This window comes from Talpa occidentalis, unplaced genomic scaffold (genome assembly GCF_014898055.3).
Source record: "Talpa occidentalis isolate TD23 unplaced genomic scaffold, MPIMG_talOcc4v2.1 talOcc4.2, whole genome shotgun sequence".
NCBI lineage: Eukaryota > Metazoa > Chordata > Mammalia > Eulipotyphla > Talpidae > Talpa > Talpa occidentalis.
In genome coordinates, this window is record NW_023602073.1 from 34,967,374 (window position 1) to 34,978,743 (window position 11,370).

Below are 11,370 nucleotides of genomic sequence, written 5' to 3' on the forward strand. Positions count from 1 at the left end.
ATCTCTTTTAAAACAAACAAAACAAAACAAAAAAAATCTTGAATGACAGCTGTGAGAGCTTGAATCTGATTGTTCCATTACAATCTGGCACTGTGTTCCCAAATGAAACACCTGCCAGTATGTCCAGATGCCTGAGGTCAGATAGTCTCACCCGGGAGTGCAGGCCGCTGTCACTCAGGGCATAAAACAGGCCCGTAGGCTGCACGCAGTAAGGTCCCCTCTCCCCCAGCATCAGGGATCACAGTGGGAGTGGGCTTCAGCAGGGCCAATGCTCACCTGAGCATCCAGAGCAGGCACCCCTCTATCACAGCCCACCAGGCCGGTCTCCCACCTGCCACAGCACAGCCCAGGCCAACGCTGCTAGAGCTCAGGGAGGCCCACAGCCCGCATGCTGAGTTTGGGCCTAGAATGCCATGGGCCTCTCTCCCCATGGCTTCTGTCAAGGCTTGCTACTGAAGTGGGCCTCAGCAAAGCTGGTCATACCCCACCGCTTGCACCAGGCTGCAGGGGTCCACATTAAATGTAGAATCAGGAAAATGACCCCTGGGCAAGTCTGCTCCCAGAGGACAAACTGACCAGAATAAAACTGAACCTGCTGTTCCCTCTTGTGGTGGCTCCTGGCAGCGTGGAGAGCACACAGTGACCTCGGCGGGTCAGAGAGTCACTCAGCTGAGAGCAGGCCTGGCAGAAGCTGTGGCCGCAGGAGGTGCTCCCAGGGGCCTCCTGTCTCCAGGCAGATGCTGCAGGTCACTTCTTCCAGGGGGGTCCAGTAGGGACCCCAAGGCCATGACTGTCCTGCAAGGTGGGTGAGGAAGGTGAACAAGGGAGGGCAGAGGAGACGCTCAGGGAGGAGGTGACCACACCTGCCCTGGTCAGACCGCAGGAGCCTCCTCCCTGCCCTGCACACTCTTACCCTCTCCAGTCTCTGCTCCCCATGGCACCCCAGGCCTTTCTCAACATGGACCCTCACCTGCCTTCTCTGCTCCCCACACCAGCAGGGAGGGCTCACAGGGCCTGGCATCACCTCCACTTTTCCCCCCACCCCACCTGCCTCCAGCACCAGAGCAACATCAGGAGGAATGTTTTTTAATTTGACTTGTCAATAGAAGGGCTGGCTGGGCAGGTAGTAGGCGCCCGTCACTAAGAGGACCCAACCCTCACTCTGGATGTTTCCAGTGGATGTGACCACACTGAGGCCTCAGCCCCCTCAGCTCTGAGACCCTTCCTCACTGCAGCTGCCACAGCAGGGGGGCCTGGGTGGTCAGAACCCTGGGTCGCCCAATGTGTGGCCTGGGCTGCGCTTCTGAGTCTCACTCCCCACAGTCACTAGTTACGCTGGGATCATGGTATCTGACAACTCACAGGGTGTCGTGCGTTAAACTGAACAATTCATGCAAATGTTTCTCTTATTTTCATTGTTGACTTTCTCAGTTCAACACTTTCTCCTTCTCCCAGGTGTTTTTCTAATTGCACAGCCTTGTTACAGCAACAACCCAAATAAAAGAAATTTTATAGTAAAAAAAAAAGCCTTACCTCCAATCCCAGTAGCAAATATCATAATGGTGCTTACCTTTCCGTGCTCTCCTCCAGCGTGGCCATGCGGGCAAGCAGATGCATCCTGAACACTAGTGAGGAGAGGCGTGGGGGAAGCAGCCTGGTTTGACCTGACATCCTCTCCCTGCTGCACGTGGAGGGTTATGCTGGGGAGACGGGAGAGCCCCAGAATGAGAAAGAAACGTCAGTTCGTCCTCTAACATTACATCTTCCCTAGGAGCTGAGGGAGACCCTGGTGGGTCCGCTAAACTTGAGCAGCCTGTTCAGCTGCCATTTGTGTGACCTGCAGTTCTGCATTCCCGGTCACTCAGTCACGGGAGCCAGACCTTACAAGGTGCCTTTCAAATCTTTCAAGAGAGAAAGCTTGATCACCCTGGGAAGGCGATGCATCACGAGGTGGGACAAGGGAGCCCAGAAGCTGACCAGGGGACCGCCTTGTTGATAAGATTAGGCCCATGGTCCAGGGTCTGGGGTCTCGTTTCAATTCCAACACGTGATCATCAAGCAGATAAGAATTATCTGGTCAGCAGACTCCTGTCCCCCTGAAGCCCAAGATGACGTTCCTTATTTCACCCATCCTCCTCCTTGTCCTCCTACCCCACGTAACTGACACTCTATGATTATTCTAGCAATAAAAACGGCCCGGATCTTCCTCTTCAGCAGCATCCTGCATCATGTAGCCTGCTCCACGACGCCCGTTTATCAGTGTGGTGTTGCCCGACACAACAGACTCTGCTCCATCTCCCTCCCTTCCTGGACTGTGGACAAAGGCTCAGCTCAGGAACTGGGGTGACCTGGGCTAATCCTGACCCTGGGCCAGGTCAGCAGGACACACACTCCTTCCTCCCCCTGTGTGGCTCCCTCCAGCTCTGGTCTAGAGAGAAAGTAGCTGAAGCTCATGGAACAACCTCATTTTGAGGCCCGTGGGTTTTCTATGGTGACTCCAAAGAAGATGAACGTAGGGGATTGAAGATGAACATTGGCGACTGGGGGAGGGAGCTGTCAGGGGTGAAGTTACCACCACATCCTAGCAGGGGCCTGGAGCAGGGGTCCTGCCCAGCTCCTTACACCTCAAGCCAACCATGAGATATTTCTAAACCTCAGCCTCTTCAGGTCCAATGCCTTTTCAGTCCTGCTTAGAAACTGCTTCTCCATGGAACCGCATTTACTGAGGTGTAGTTCTGACACTCTTTACTCTGTGTGCGATTTGAATTCATTTATTCTGGGGCTTGAAGTTAATTGGGAACCAGATCTTCACTCAGCACTGGGGTTACTCTGACCCTCTGTCTCTGGTTCCTCTCAGAGCCGCCCTCTCTGCAGTGTCTCTACTCAGCAGTGTCTGAGCAGCCCCAGGAGTCCCTGCACCTCCTGTCTCTGACCTTGTGGGAAACCAGCCCCTCACTGTGCATGACAGTGAGGAGGTGAAAGCCAAGTCCTGAGGTCAGTGATGGATGGAGGACACAATTTGCTTTTTTTGTTTCTTTTTCCCCTCATTGTATTATTCAGTAGAGGTAACATTGCTTTACACACTGTATGTGTTCAGAGGCCCAGGGTCACCCCTCTTCAGATGTTTGTTACCACATCACGCCTACCATAAGGGCACCCACAGTCTTCACCATAGTCCCCTGGGCCCTCTCCCTACCTTGTTTCCTGCTCTTACCCCCACCCCATACTTTCAATTCCACAGTCATATTTCTAGAGTTTGTTTTGGGTTCGTTTCACCTGTGCCTGCTTTGTTTCTTTATATTCCACATATGAATGAAATCATCCAGTATTTAACTTTCTCCTTCAAACTTATTTCACTTAGCATAATCCCATCCATATCTATTCTTGTTGCAAAGTCAGTATTTTTCTTTATCATGGCTGAGTAGTATTCCATTGTGTATATAGTTTGTGTTCTTTATCCCTCACCTACCGTTGGGCACTTAGGTTGTGTCCATAGCTTGATCATGGTAGACAGTGCTGCAGTGACCACAGGAGGTGCATATTCCTTGGAATTAGCATTTTACGTTCTTTGGATAAATACCAAGGAATGGAATGCTTGACCATGGGACAGGTGTATTTTGAATATTTGGAGGAACCTTCATTTGTTTTCCATAGGGGCAGGACCGATGTGCTATCCATAGAAAATAGAGGTTCCAGGTTACCGCCCCACCCAAGGAAATGTGGGGCTGAGCAGGCATGAGAAGCTAAGGAAGAGGAGGAAGACGTGGAGCAAGATGGGGAGAGGAGACTGGAGGAGGCGCATGGAGCACAGAGACATTCAAAGAAGAAGCCACTCTTGCTCCTCAGGCTTGGACTTGTGCCAGGGAGTTGGGGACATGGAAAGAGACACATGAAAGAGACAAAGACGTGCATGAGAGACTCAAGGGGAGGCTGACAATGGCCGCTGTTATCTTGTTGTGGATTTTGACTTTGCTCTTTTCCTTCCAGACTTGCCTGGCCCCTCCTGCCCCTGTCCCATGGGTCTCTACCAGTAGGTGCCTTAGCCATGTGGCAGGCGTTCGGGCCCCAATGGGCCTGTTTTGGGCCAACCCTGTTTTGCTGGGCATTTACCAATGAGGGGACTGGTAGCTTTGGGTGCTTCACTTGCGAACTATTCTAACTATATTCTTTCTCTTCTCCCTATTGCACACTAATTCTCTATTGCACACTAATTGTATTAAAGTTCTTTTCTATTGAAGGTCTTACGCTTTAGAGTATGTTTTGTCTTTATTCAGATGATGGCAGATCCCATGTAGAGTGTACAGGTTTGAGGGTCCTGGGAAACCCTCATTCTGCCCACTAACAGGACCAGACTTCATTCCCACCCACCATGTACCAGAGAGAGTTCCTTTTCCTCCACACCCTTCAGTGGGTCACTCTCACAGGTGAAAGGTAGTAACTCATTGTGGTTTTAATTGGCATTTTCCTGACAGCACGTGACATTTATCCATGTACTTATTGGCCATCTGTATGTCTTCTTTACAAAAGTATCTATTTAGTTCCTCTGCCCTGTTTTTATTGAGTTGTTTTCTTGTTTTGCAGTTCTTTGCAGATCTGGGATAGTAACTCCTTTTTGGATTGATGATGTGCAAATATTTTCTCCAACTTGATATTGTCTTTTCATTTTAATGCGTTTCCCTCAAAATATAGAAGTTTTTTAGTTTCATGTGATTCCAGTGGTTTCTTTTTGCATTTGCTTCCTTGGAGCACAGAAGACATTAGGGGCAGTGAAAATACTCTGCATGATATTCTCATGATAGACACAGGTCATTACACATTTGTCCAACACCCACAGAATGGACAACACCAGAGTGACCCCTGAGAGAAATCATGACTGTGCGACTATGATGTGCGGGTCCATCACTTATAACCCACGTGCCAGTCTGATCTTAACACGTGATTTGGACATGATGTGTGAAGAGTTTTATAAATTGAGGAATGAAGTGTAATTTATTTTTGAAAGCATATTTCATGTGCATGCAAGGACATTGAAATAACACTCAAGGATACGCATAAGTCATTCCCTTCCATCCCCCTTCATCCCTGTCAGCCAGTATCTGCTCAAAACCAATTAGCAATTTATCTTTTCTTTTCTAAAAAAATATATCCATGCTTCTGTCTGCACAATAATGCTTGTTTTCCCGACAGTAAAAGAGTTCAGGTCATAGAATGGGGGAAACATTTGCATATCATGAAACTGATAAAGGACTGTATCAAGAATTTACAAATAATGCTTAAAACTCAATGAATAGCAAGAAATAATCCAATTTTAATAAGGACAAAAAACAGTTATAAATATAGCAAAAAAAAAAAAAATTGACTTCCAGGCCACCCCTGGTGGCGCTGGTAGTTGAGCACAGCACTGTGAAGCTGTCCGCAGCCTCTGCAGTGCAGGTTCGATCCCATCCAGCGGGCGAGAATCCCACATGGCGTGGCAGACCTCTCCTGTCTCACCCGCTGCTCCACTCAGCAGTGTATTTCATCAGTCTGCCTGTTCTGTTCCCCGCTACATCTCTGGTAAATCTTCTCACCTCCTGTGCATCTGGCCTGTACCCTGGTTCTTGTATGCACGAATAAATAGATCTTTTTATTTATTATTATTTATAGACATAGCAACTTATGTAGACAAAGAAAAATAAAATATGAACAAATGCTCAATATCACAGTTAAGAACAACAGTGACACCATCACACTGCTGTCCAGGGTGTGCACAACAGGAGCCTCATCAGGTTCATTGTAAAAGATCTTTAGGGGCTGAGAGACACATCAGAGCCCTGGGCACAGTCGCTGCCTGGTTGAGAACAAAACAGAACCTGGTCAGAGATGAGACCACAGGAGGGACTGATGAGGGTGACTTCCCCATAGAGTCCATTTACACTGTCCCCAGGGCTCAGGGATCAAACCCCTGATCCACACTTACCTGCAGCCTGAGTGTAGCTTCCTCCTTGTCCTCCTGTGGGAAGAAACATCATGGGAGACCAGGGAACAATCAGGTCAGAAGACCTAAAGGAATCTTTTAATCCTGCACAACAGGGGAGTTTCCAGAACTGTGACTAAAGACCCAGGTCAGGACTGGGAAAAATGAAGAAAGGAGGTGAGGGGGGACAGGACCAAATGCCCTCTGGGCAACACACGTGTGTGTGGATGGTACTTCCCATTAAATAGGCAGGGCAAGTTCTCCCTGGGATGTGAAAGCCCTCAGTAGACAAGATCTCCCACTCCCTTCCCTACCTGAGTGCTTCTTCCTCCACATCACAGCTGCAGTCACCGCAGCTCCAGTGAGCACAGCTCCAAGGAGAACCAGGCTAGCAATGATGCCCATGGTGGGGATGGAGGACTGAGGAGGGGGCACTGGAAGGGAAGGGAAGATCATACCCTGAGCTCCAGACCTTATCCTGACCCTCTGAAGGGCTCCAGAAGGGCTCCTGATGGCCCTGAGAACAGCCTCAGTGCCCACATCCTCCTCCTCACCCCATCTCAGGACTTGGGGCTCCAGCAGCCCCTCATGCTGCACGTGGCATGTGTATCTCTGCTCCTCTCCAGAAGGTACCACCACCGCCGCCCACTTCTGGAAGGTTCCATCTTCCCCAGGCCTGGTGTCCACCAGCTCCATCTCCTGGGTCAGGTCCTCCCCATCTCGCTGCCAGGTCAGGGTGATGTCCGCAGGGTAGAAGCCCAGGGCCCAGCACCTCAGGGTGACCTCATGCTCAGAGGTGGGGTGGTGGGTCACATGTGTCCTTGGGGGATCTGAGGTGGTAAATCAGAAAACTCCCTTTGTGTTTCCTCCATGGACACTGAGGAATCCTCATGAGACCATCCTCACAAGGGACAAGACAATTGGTGTGGCAGGAATGACAGGGGTGAAGGATGTCCTGAGCAAACTCCATACAGGCTTTGCGGACTCCACCCCCACAACACTGGGAACTACAAATTCCATGATCACCAAAGGGAAGGTTGCAAGGACCTGAGGGTGGAGTTAAGCAACTAGGCTCTCCATTTGGGTATTTAACCGGTCATGTGGCCAGGAGTCTCTGGGTTGGCAACCACGAGGCGTGCTAGGTTTTCGCCACCTCTGTGGGTCACTGGGATTCCAGGTCAGCGGAACGGGTAGGATGCATTTACGAACTTATCTCCATCTTTTTCTCCCTGAGTTATTCATTTCCCATTCCCCTTCCTGTGTAAGTAAACCTTTCATCAATCTTTTGTGTGTGTCTGTAGTTTAGCATTCATAAGTCCTCTTTAAGCACACAGGTGAGGACCCACAGTCAGGAAACCCCATTTTATATCAGGGTTTGCCCTGTAACAGCTGGAAGCATAAACTGTAAAAAACAGGCTAATCTGGGGAATCTGTGAGATTCTCCTATTCCTCAGAAAGTTTTAGAATGAGGAGGAAAACCCAGGGTAGGATGAAGCAGAGGGAGTGGAACACAGACTTTTTATTCCTGACCTGGGTGGAAGGTGAATGACACAGAAAAGCAGGAATCACATAACTGACAATGTTCTCAGACCAGAAACAAGACTGAGAGAGAAACTGGTGGTTCTCAAACAGGCCCCTGGTCAAAAGGACCCGGTGACGTGTGATGTCAGGGACTGTCTGTCTTTCTCAGGAGAGACGGGATCCCTTCACTGTCCTTCAGGAGAAGCCGGAGTCTCTGGGAGTCTCTCTAGTGCAGAACATGAAACCCAGGGGAGTCCCCCTCTCGGGACTAGAGAGAGGACTCATTTCCCACAGTGACTCCAGGCAGGGGGGCACCGGGAGGCCTCCAGGCCCCTCTTACCCGTGCGCTGCAGAGTCTCCTTCCCGTGCTCCAGGAATCTGCGCAGCCACCTCAAGCACCTGCCCTCCACAAACTTCCTGAATTCCTCTGCCTCACCCAGGGCCTCCCACTCGCGCCGGGTGATCTGAGCGGCCATGTCCGCCGCGGTCCAGGAGCGCAGGTCCTCGTTCAGGGCCAGGTAATCGGCGCCATCATAGGCGAACTGATCATACCCGCCAAGGAGGCGCCCGTCTGGCCCCACGTCGCAGCCAAACTTCTCCTGGAAGGTGTGAGACCCTGTCCCCGCCCGTGTCACCCCGCGCGGTCACCCCGATCACACCCGCTCCCGCCAGGGAATAAACTAAACAGAATGAAATGGGTGAAAGTCCTGCGGGCTGTTCCCGGGCAGGTTGCAGAGAAGCCTGGAGGGGGAGACCCTGAGCGACCCCCGTCCGTGGGGATGGGGGTGCTGACCCGGCCCGGCCCCGCGCCAGCTCACCGGTCTCGCTCTGGTTGTAGAGGCCGCACAGGGCGTCCAGCTGCGCTCGGAACCACAGTGTGCGCTCCCTTAGCATCTGCGTCTCCTCGTCCCACTCCTCCTGCCCCACCTGCCCCGCCCAGGGCGCCCGCGGCTCCGCGCTCTGGCCCCGGGGAGTCGCTGTCGAACCGCCCGAACTGCGTGTCGTCCACGTAGCCCACGGCCATGAAGCGGGGCTCCCCGGGGCCGGGCCGGGACATCGCGGTGGAGAAAAACCTCAGGGAGTGGGGGCCTGGGGGCGGGAGGGGAGACCCGGGCTATTCTTCTCCCCTTCGGGGCTCGAGTCCCAGGGGGGCGCCCAGGAGACAGAAAGCGGGTGAAAGACGAGTGAGACCGAAAAGCGGCTGCGGGACGAAAATGGCCGGGACTCGGGGGGCCAGAGGAGGCTGGGGTCTCCGGGGGACAGAAAGGGGCCAGGACGGGGCGGGGCCGAGGTGGGGGGACAACTAGGTCGCGCCTTTCCCACGCCCGCCCACGCCCTCGCTCCCGCCTCTGGGAGCGCCCTGTCCCCTCCCGACCCGCACTCACCCGCCCGGGTCTCCCTGGGGCCGCGGCCCCGCGAGCAGGAGCAGGAGGGCTGCGCCCCCCATCCCCCAGGATGCGCCTCCACCCGGGCTGGGGAGACGGAGTCCCGGCGGGCGGGCGAGGGCTTTGGAACGGGAGCCGCGGGGCTGCTGATTGGCTGCTCTGGAGACCTCCAGGCAATGGGGAGTGAGCCCTGGGCTGACTCACCAGTATCCAGGCAGGAGGACCCGACGCAGATTGAGAGAGATGAAACCGGGTAGATGAGGAAGCCCCAACAGTAACCTCCCAGCCGCAGACAGTGCTCTGGGGACTGAGACCTTGAGAGCCACACCCCGACACCCCTCCTCTCCTGCACCAAGACCTTTGTGACACTGTTGCCTCCCTGAATCCAGGCCCAGGAATTGGGTCAGCGATTCTCAAACATTTTTCTTTCAGGATGTCTCCACAGTCTCACAAATTATTACGGATCCCATGTACAATTTTTTTTACGTGGGTTATAGCTTTAAATATTTACTTTACTAGAATAATACCTTTCAAAAAGACGTTATTATGCTGGGAGCCATGCTACTCCTGTCGTCTGACAAAAGTCCAGGCATGGGGCAGATTCCTGAAAAGTCAGGAATCTCTAGCTGACCCTGCTAGATTCTCCTTTGTTTATGGCTAGTGTCTACCATTGTTAAAATATGCATTTAAAAGTAAAACTGCAAATGCTGTTTGATCAATTACTGAATAACCAATTGGACAGCAAATGGCACTGCATGATTTATTGATAACATTGGTTAGTTAGCATACAAATTCTTGACACAGGAAAAGGGGAAGGACTCAGATCTTTGAGACTGGCCCAGAAGAACAACCAGCCTAGCAGGCTGCCAGGCCTTATTTAGATATGCTTGTTAAGGAAGCAAGCTTGTCTTTTACTGACATTTCCATGTCTATGGCTCTTTACAGGGAAAGATTCCCTTTTCCTTAACAGTTCCCTTTCAGTGACAATGGGTATGGTAGCTGTTGGAGTATGCATTCAAGAGTAAGCCAACAACAATTTTGTGACTGGTTAAGCTAATAACCTTGACAGCACAAATAATGCACCTGGAAATAGTCGATGTTACTGTAACAGGGTGGTCCCCAGGAAAGGGGGAGGTTCCCTGCCCAAGAGAAGGTGGAGCTGAGCAGGGAGAGGAGAAGCTGCAGAAGAGACTGAGGAAGGAAGCAGGATGGAGTCAGAAGGAGACCTGGGGGAGGCACATGGAGCCTAGAGACACGTGAAGAAACTGCGCTTGTCCTTTGGTCGTGGACTGGGTGACACAGATGTGGGTGAGACCCGTGGGGAGGTGACAATGGCAGCTTTTATCTTGATGTTGATTTTGCTCTTTTCCTTCCGGGCTTGTCTGGTTGTTTCTGACCCTTTTCTGTGGGTCCCCACTGGAAGGTGCTTTAGACTTGTGGCAGGCTTTGGGGCCTTTCTCTGGGCCAATCCCATTTGGATGGAGTTTTACCCACGAGGGGACAGGTAACTTTGGGTTTTGATTTAGAAACTATATTCTTTGCCTTTCCTGTATTGTTTCCTAATTGTATTAAAGTTCCTTCCCATTAAAGTCTCATATGTTTTGTGTTGATGCGGCAGATGGCAGAACCCATTTAGAATAGGCAGGTTTGCGGGGTTTGGGCTGCCCCTGTCCCTGTCCTATAACATTACCACTACTGATATGTCACTTATTAACCATTCTGAGAACCAAAAGGTATAACCATCTCTGGCCCTGCCTCCGATGAAATATTTTAGTTCCTTAAAACAACAATCAGCAATCTTACAAAAAAAGGAATTTTCCCTTGATCTTTAAGTTAGATACAGAAACTAGGCTGACTAAATAAGTATAGCAGTAATAGGTAGAAAAACTCTTCTGTTAGATTAGGAGAATTCCTCCCTTAATTGAGAGCTGGGGGCTAGGGTAGAGTCAGTGGGGCTTGTCTGGCATTGACGCCCTCCAGGCCCTTGGTTCCTTAATACTGAATCAGTATCTTATTAAAACAATATACTATTAGATGATGATTTCTATATAAAAGCCTTGTGTTTTTTGCCTTAATCATATGGTTATATGTGAGTCTAAACTTTATAGGTTAGTCAGAAAAAATCCCTCTGTCTCCCTTCCCCCAGGTAACTTCCTGTCCTTTGTTTCCCCAGCCCTTAGTTAATCCTTCACCATGGTAAACATAGACTTGTTTCTTTCAGTCACATAAGTTTTTGCTAGTAATAAAATGATTGTTTAAGATAAATGACTATTCTAAGAACACTTTTGTTTAGCAACTGTGCCTTCTTCAAAATAAAGAATGTTACAACCTCTGCTGGAGGGCAAATAAACCCCTGGCTGTTCTAGAGGAAGATGTGATGATTGTTATCTTCCTGCTCTAATACATATGCTTGTGTACTCTGGGTTTGCTTGTAAGGTATAAATAAAGGGCTGCTGAGACCCTCAGCAGGATGATGTCTGCGCCCTGATCAAGTGTTTGCATCTCCTC

General features: G+C 50.8%; 1 pseudogene; it reads right to left on the minus strand.

The window, feature by feature from the left end:
- Positions 1 to 4,065: 4,065 nt before the first annotated feature.
- Positions 4,066 to 8,568, minus strand: LOC119251206 (class I histocompatibility antigen, Gogo-OKO alpha chain-like; annotated as a pseudogene).
- Between the last annotated feature and the right edge of the window lie 2,802 nt (positions 8,569 to 11,370).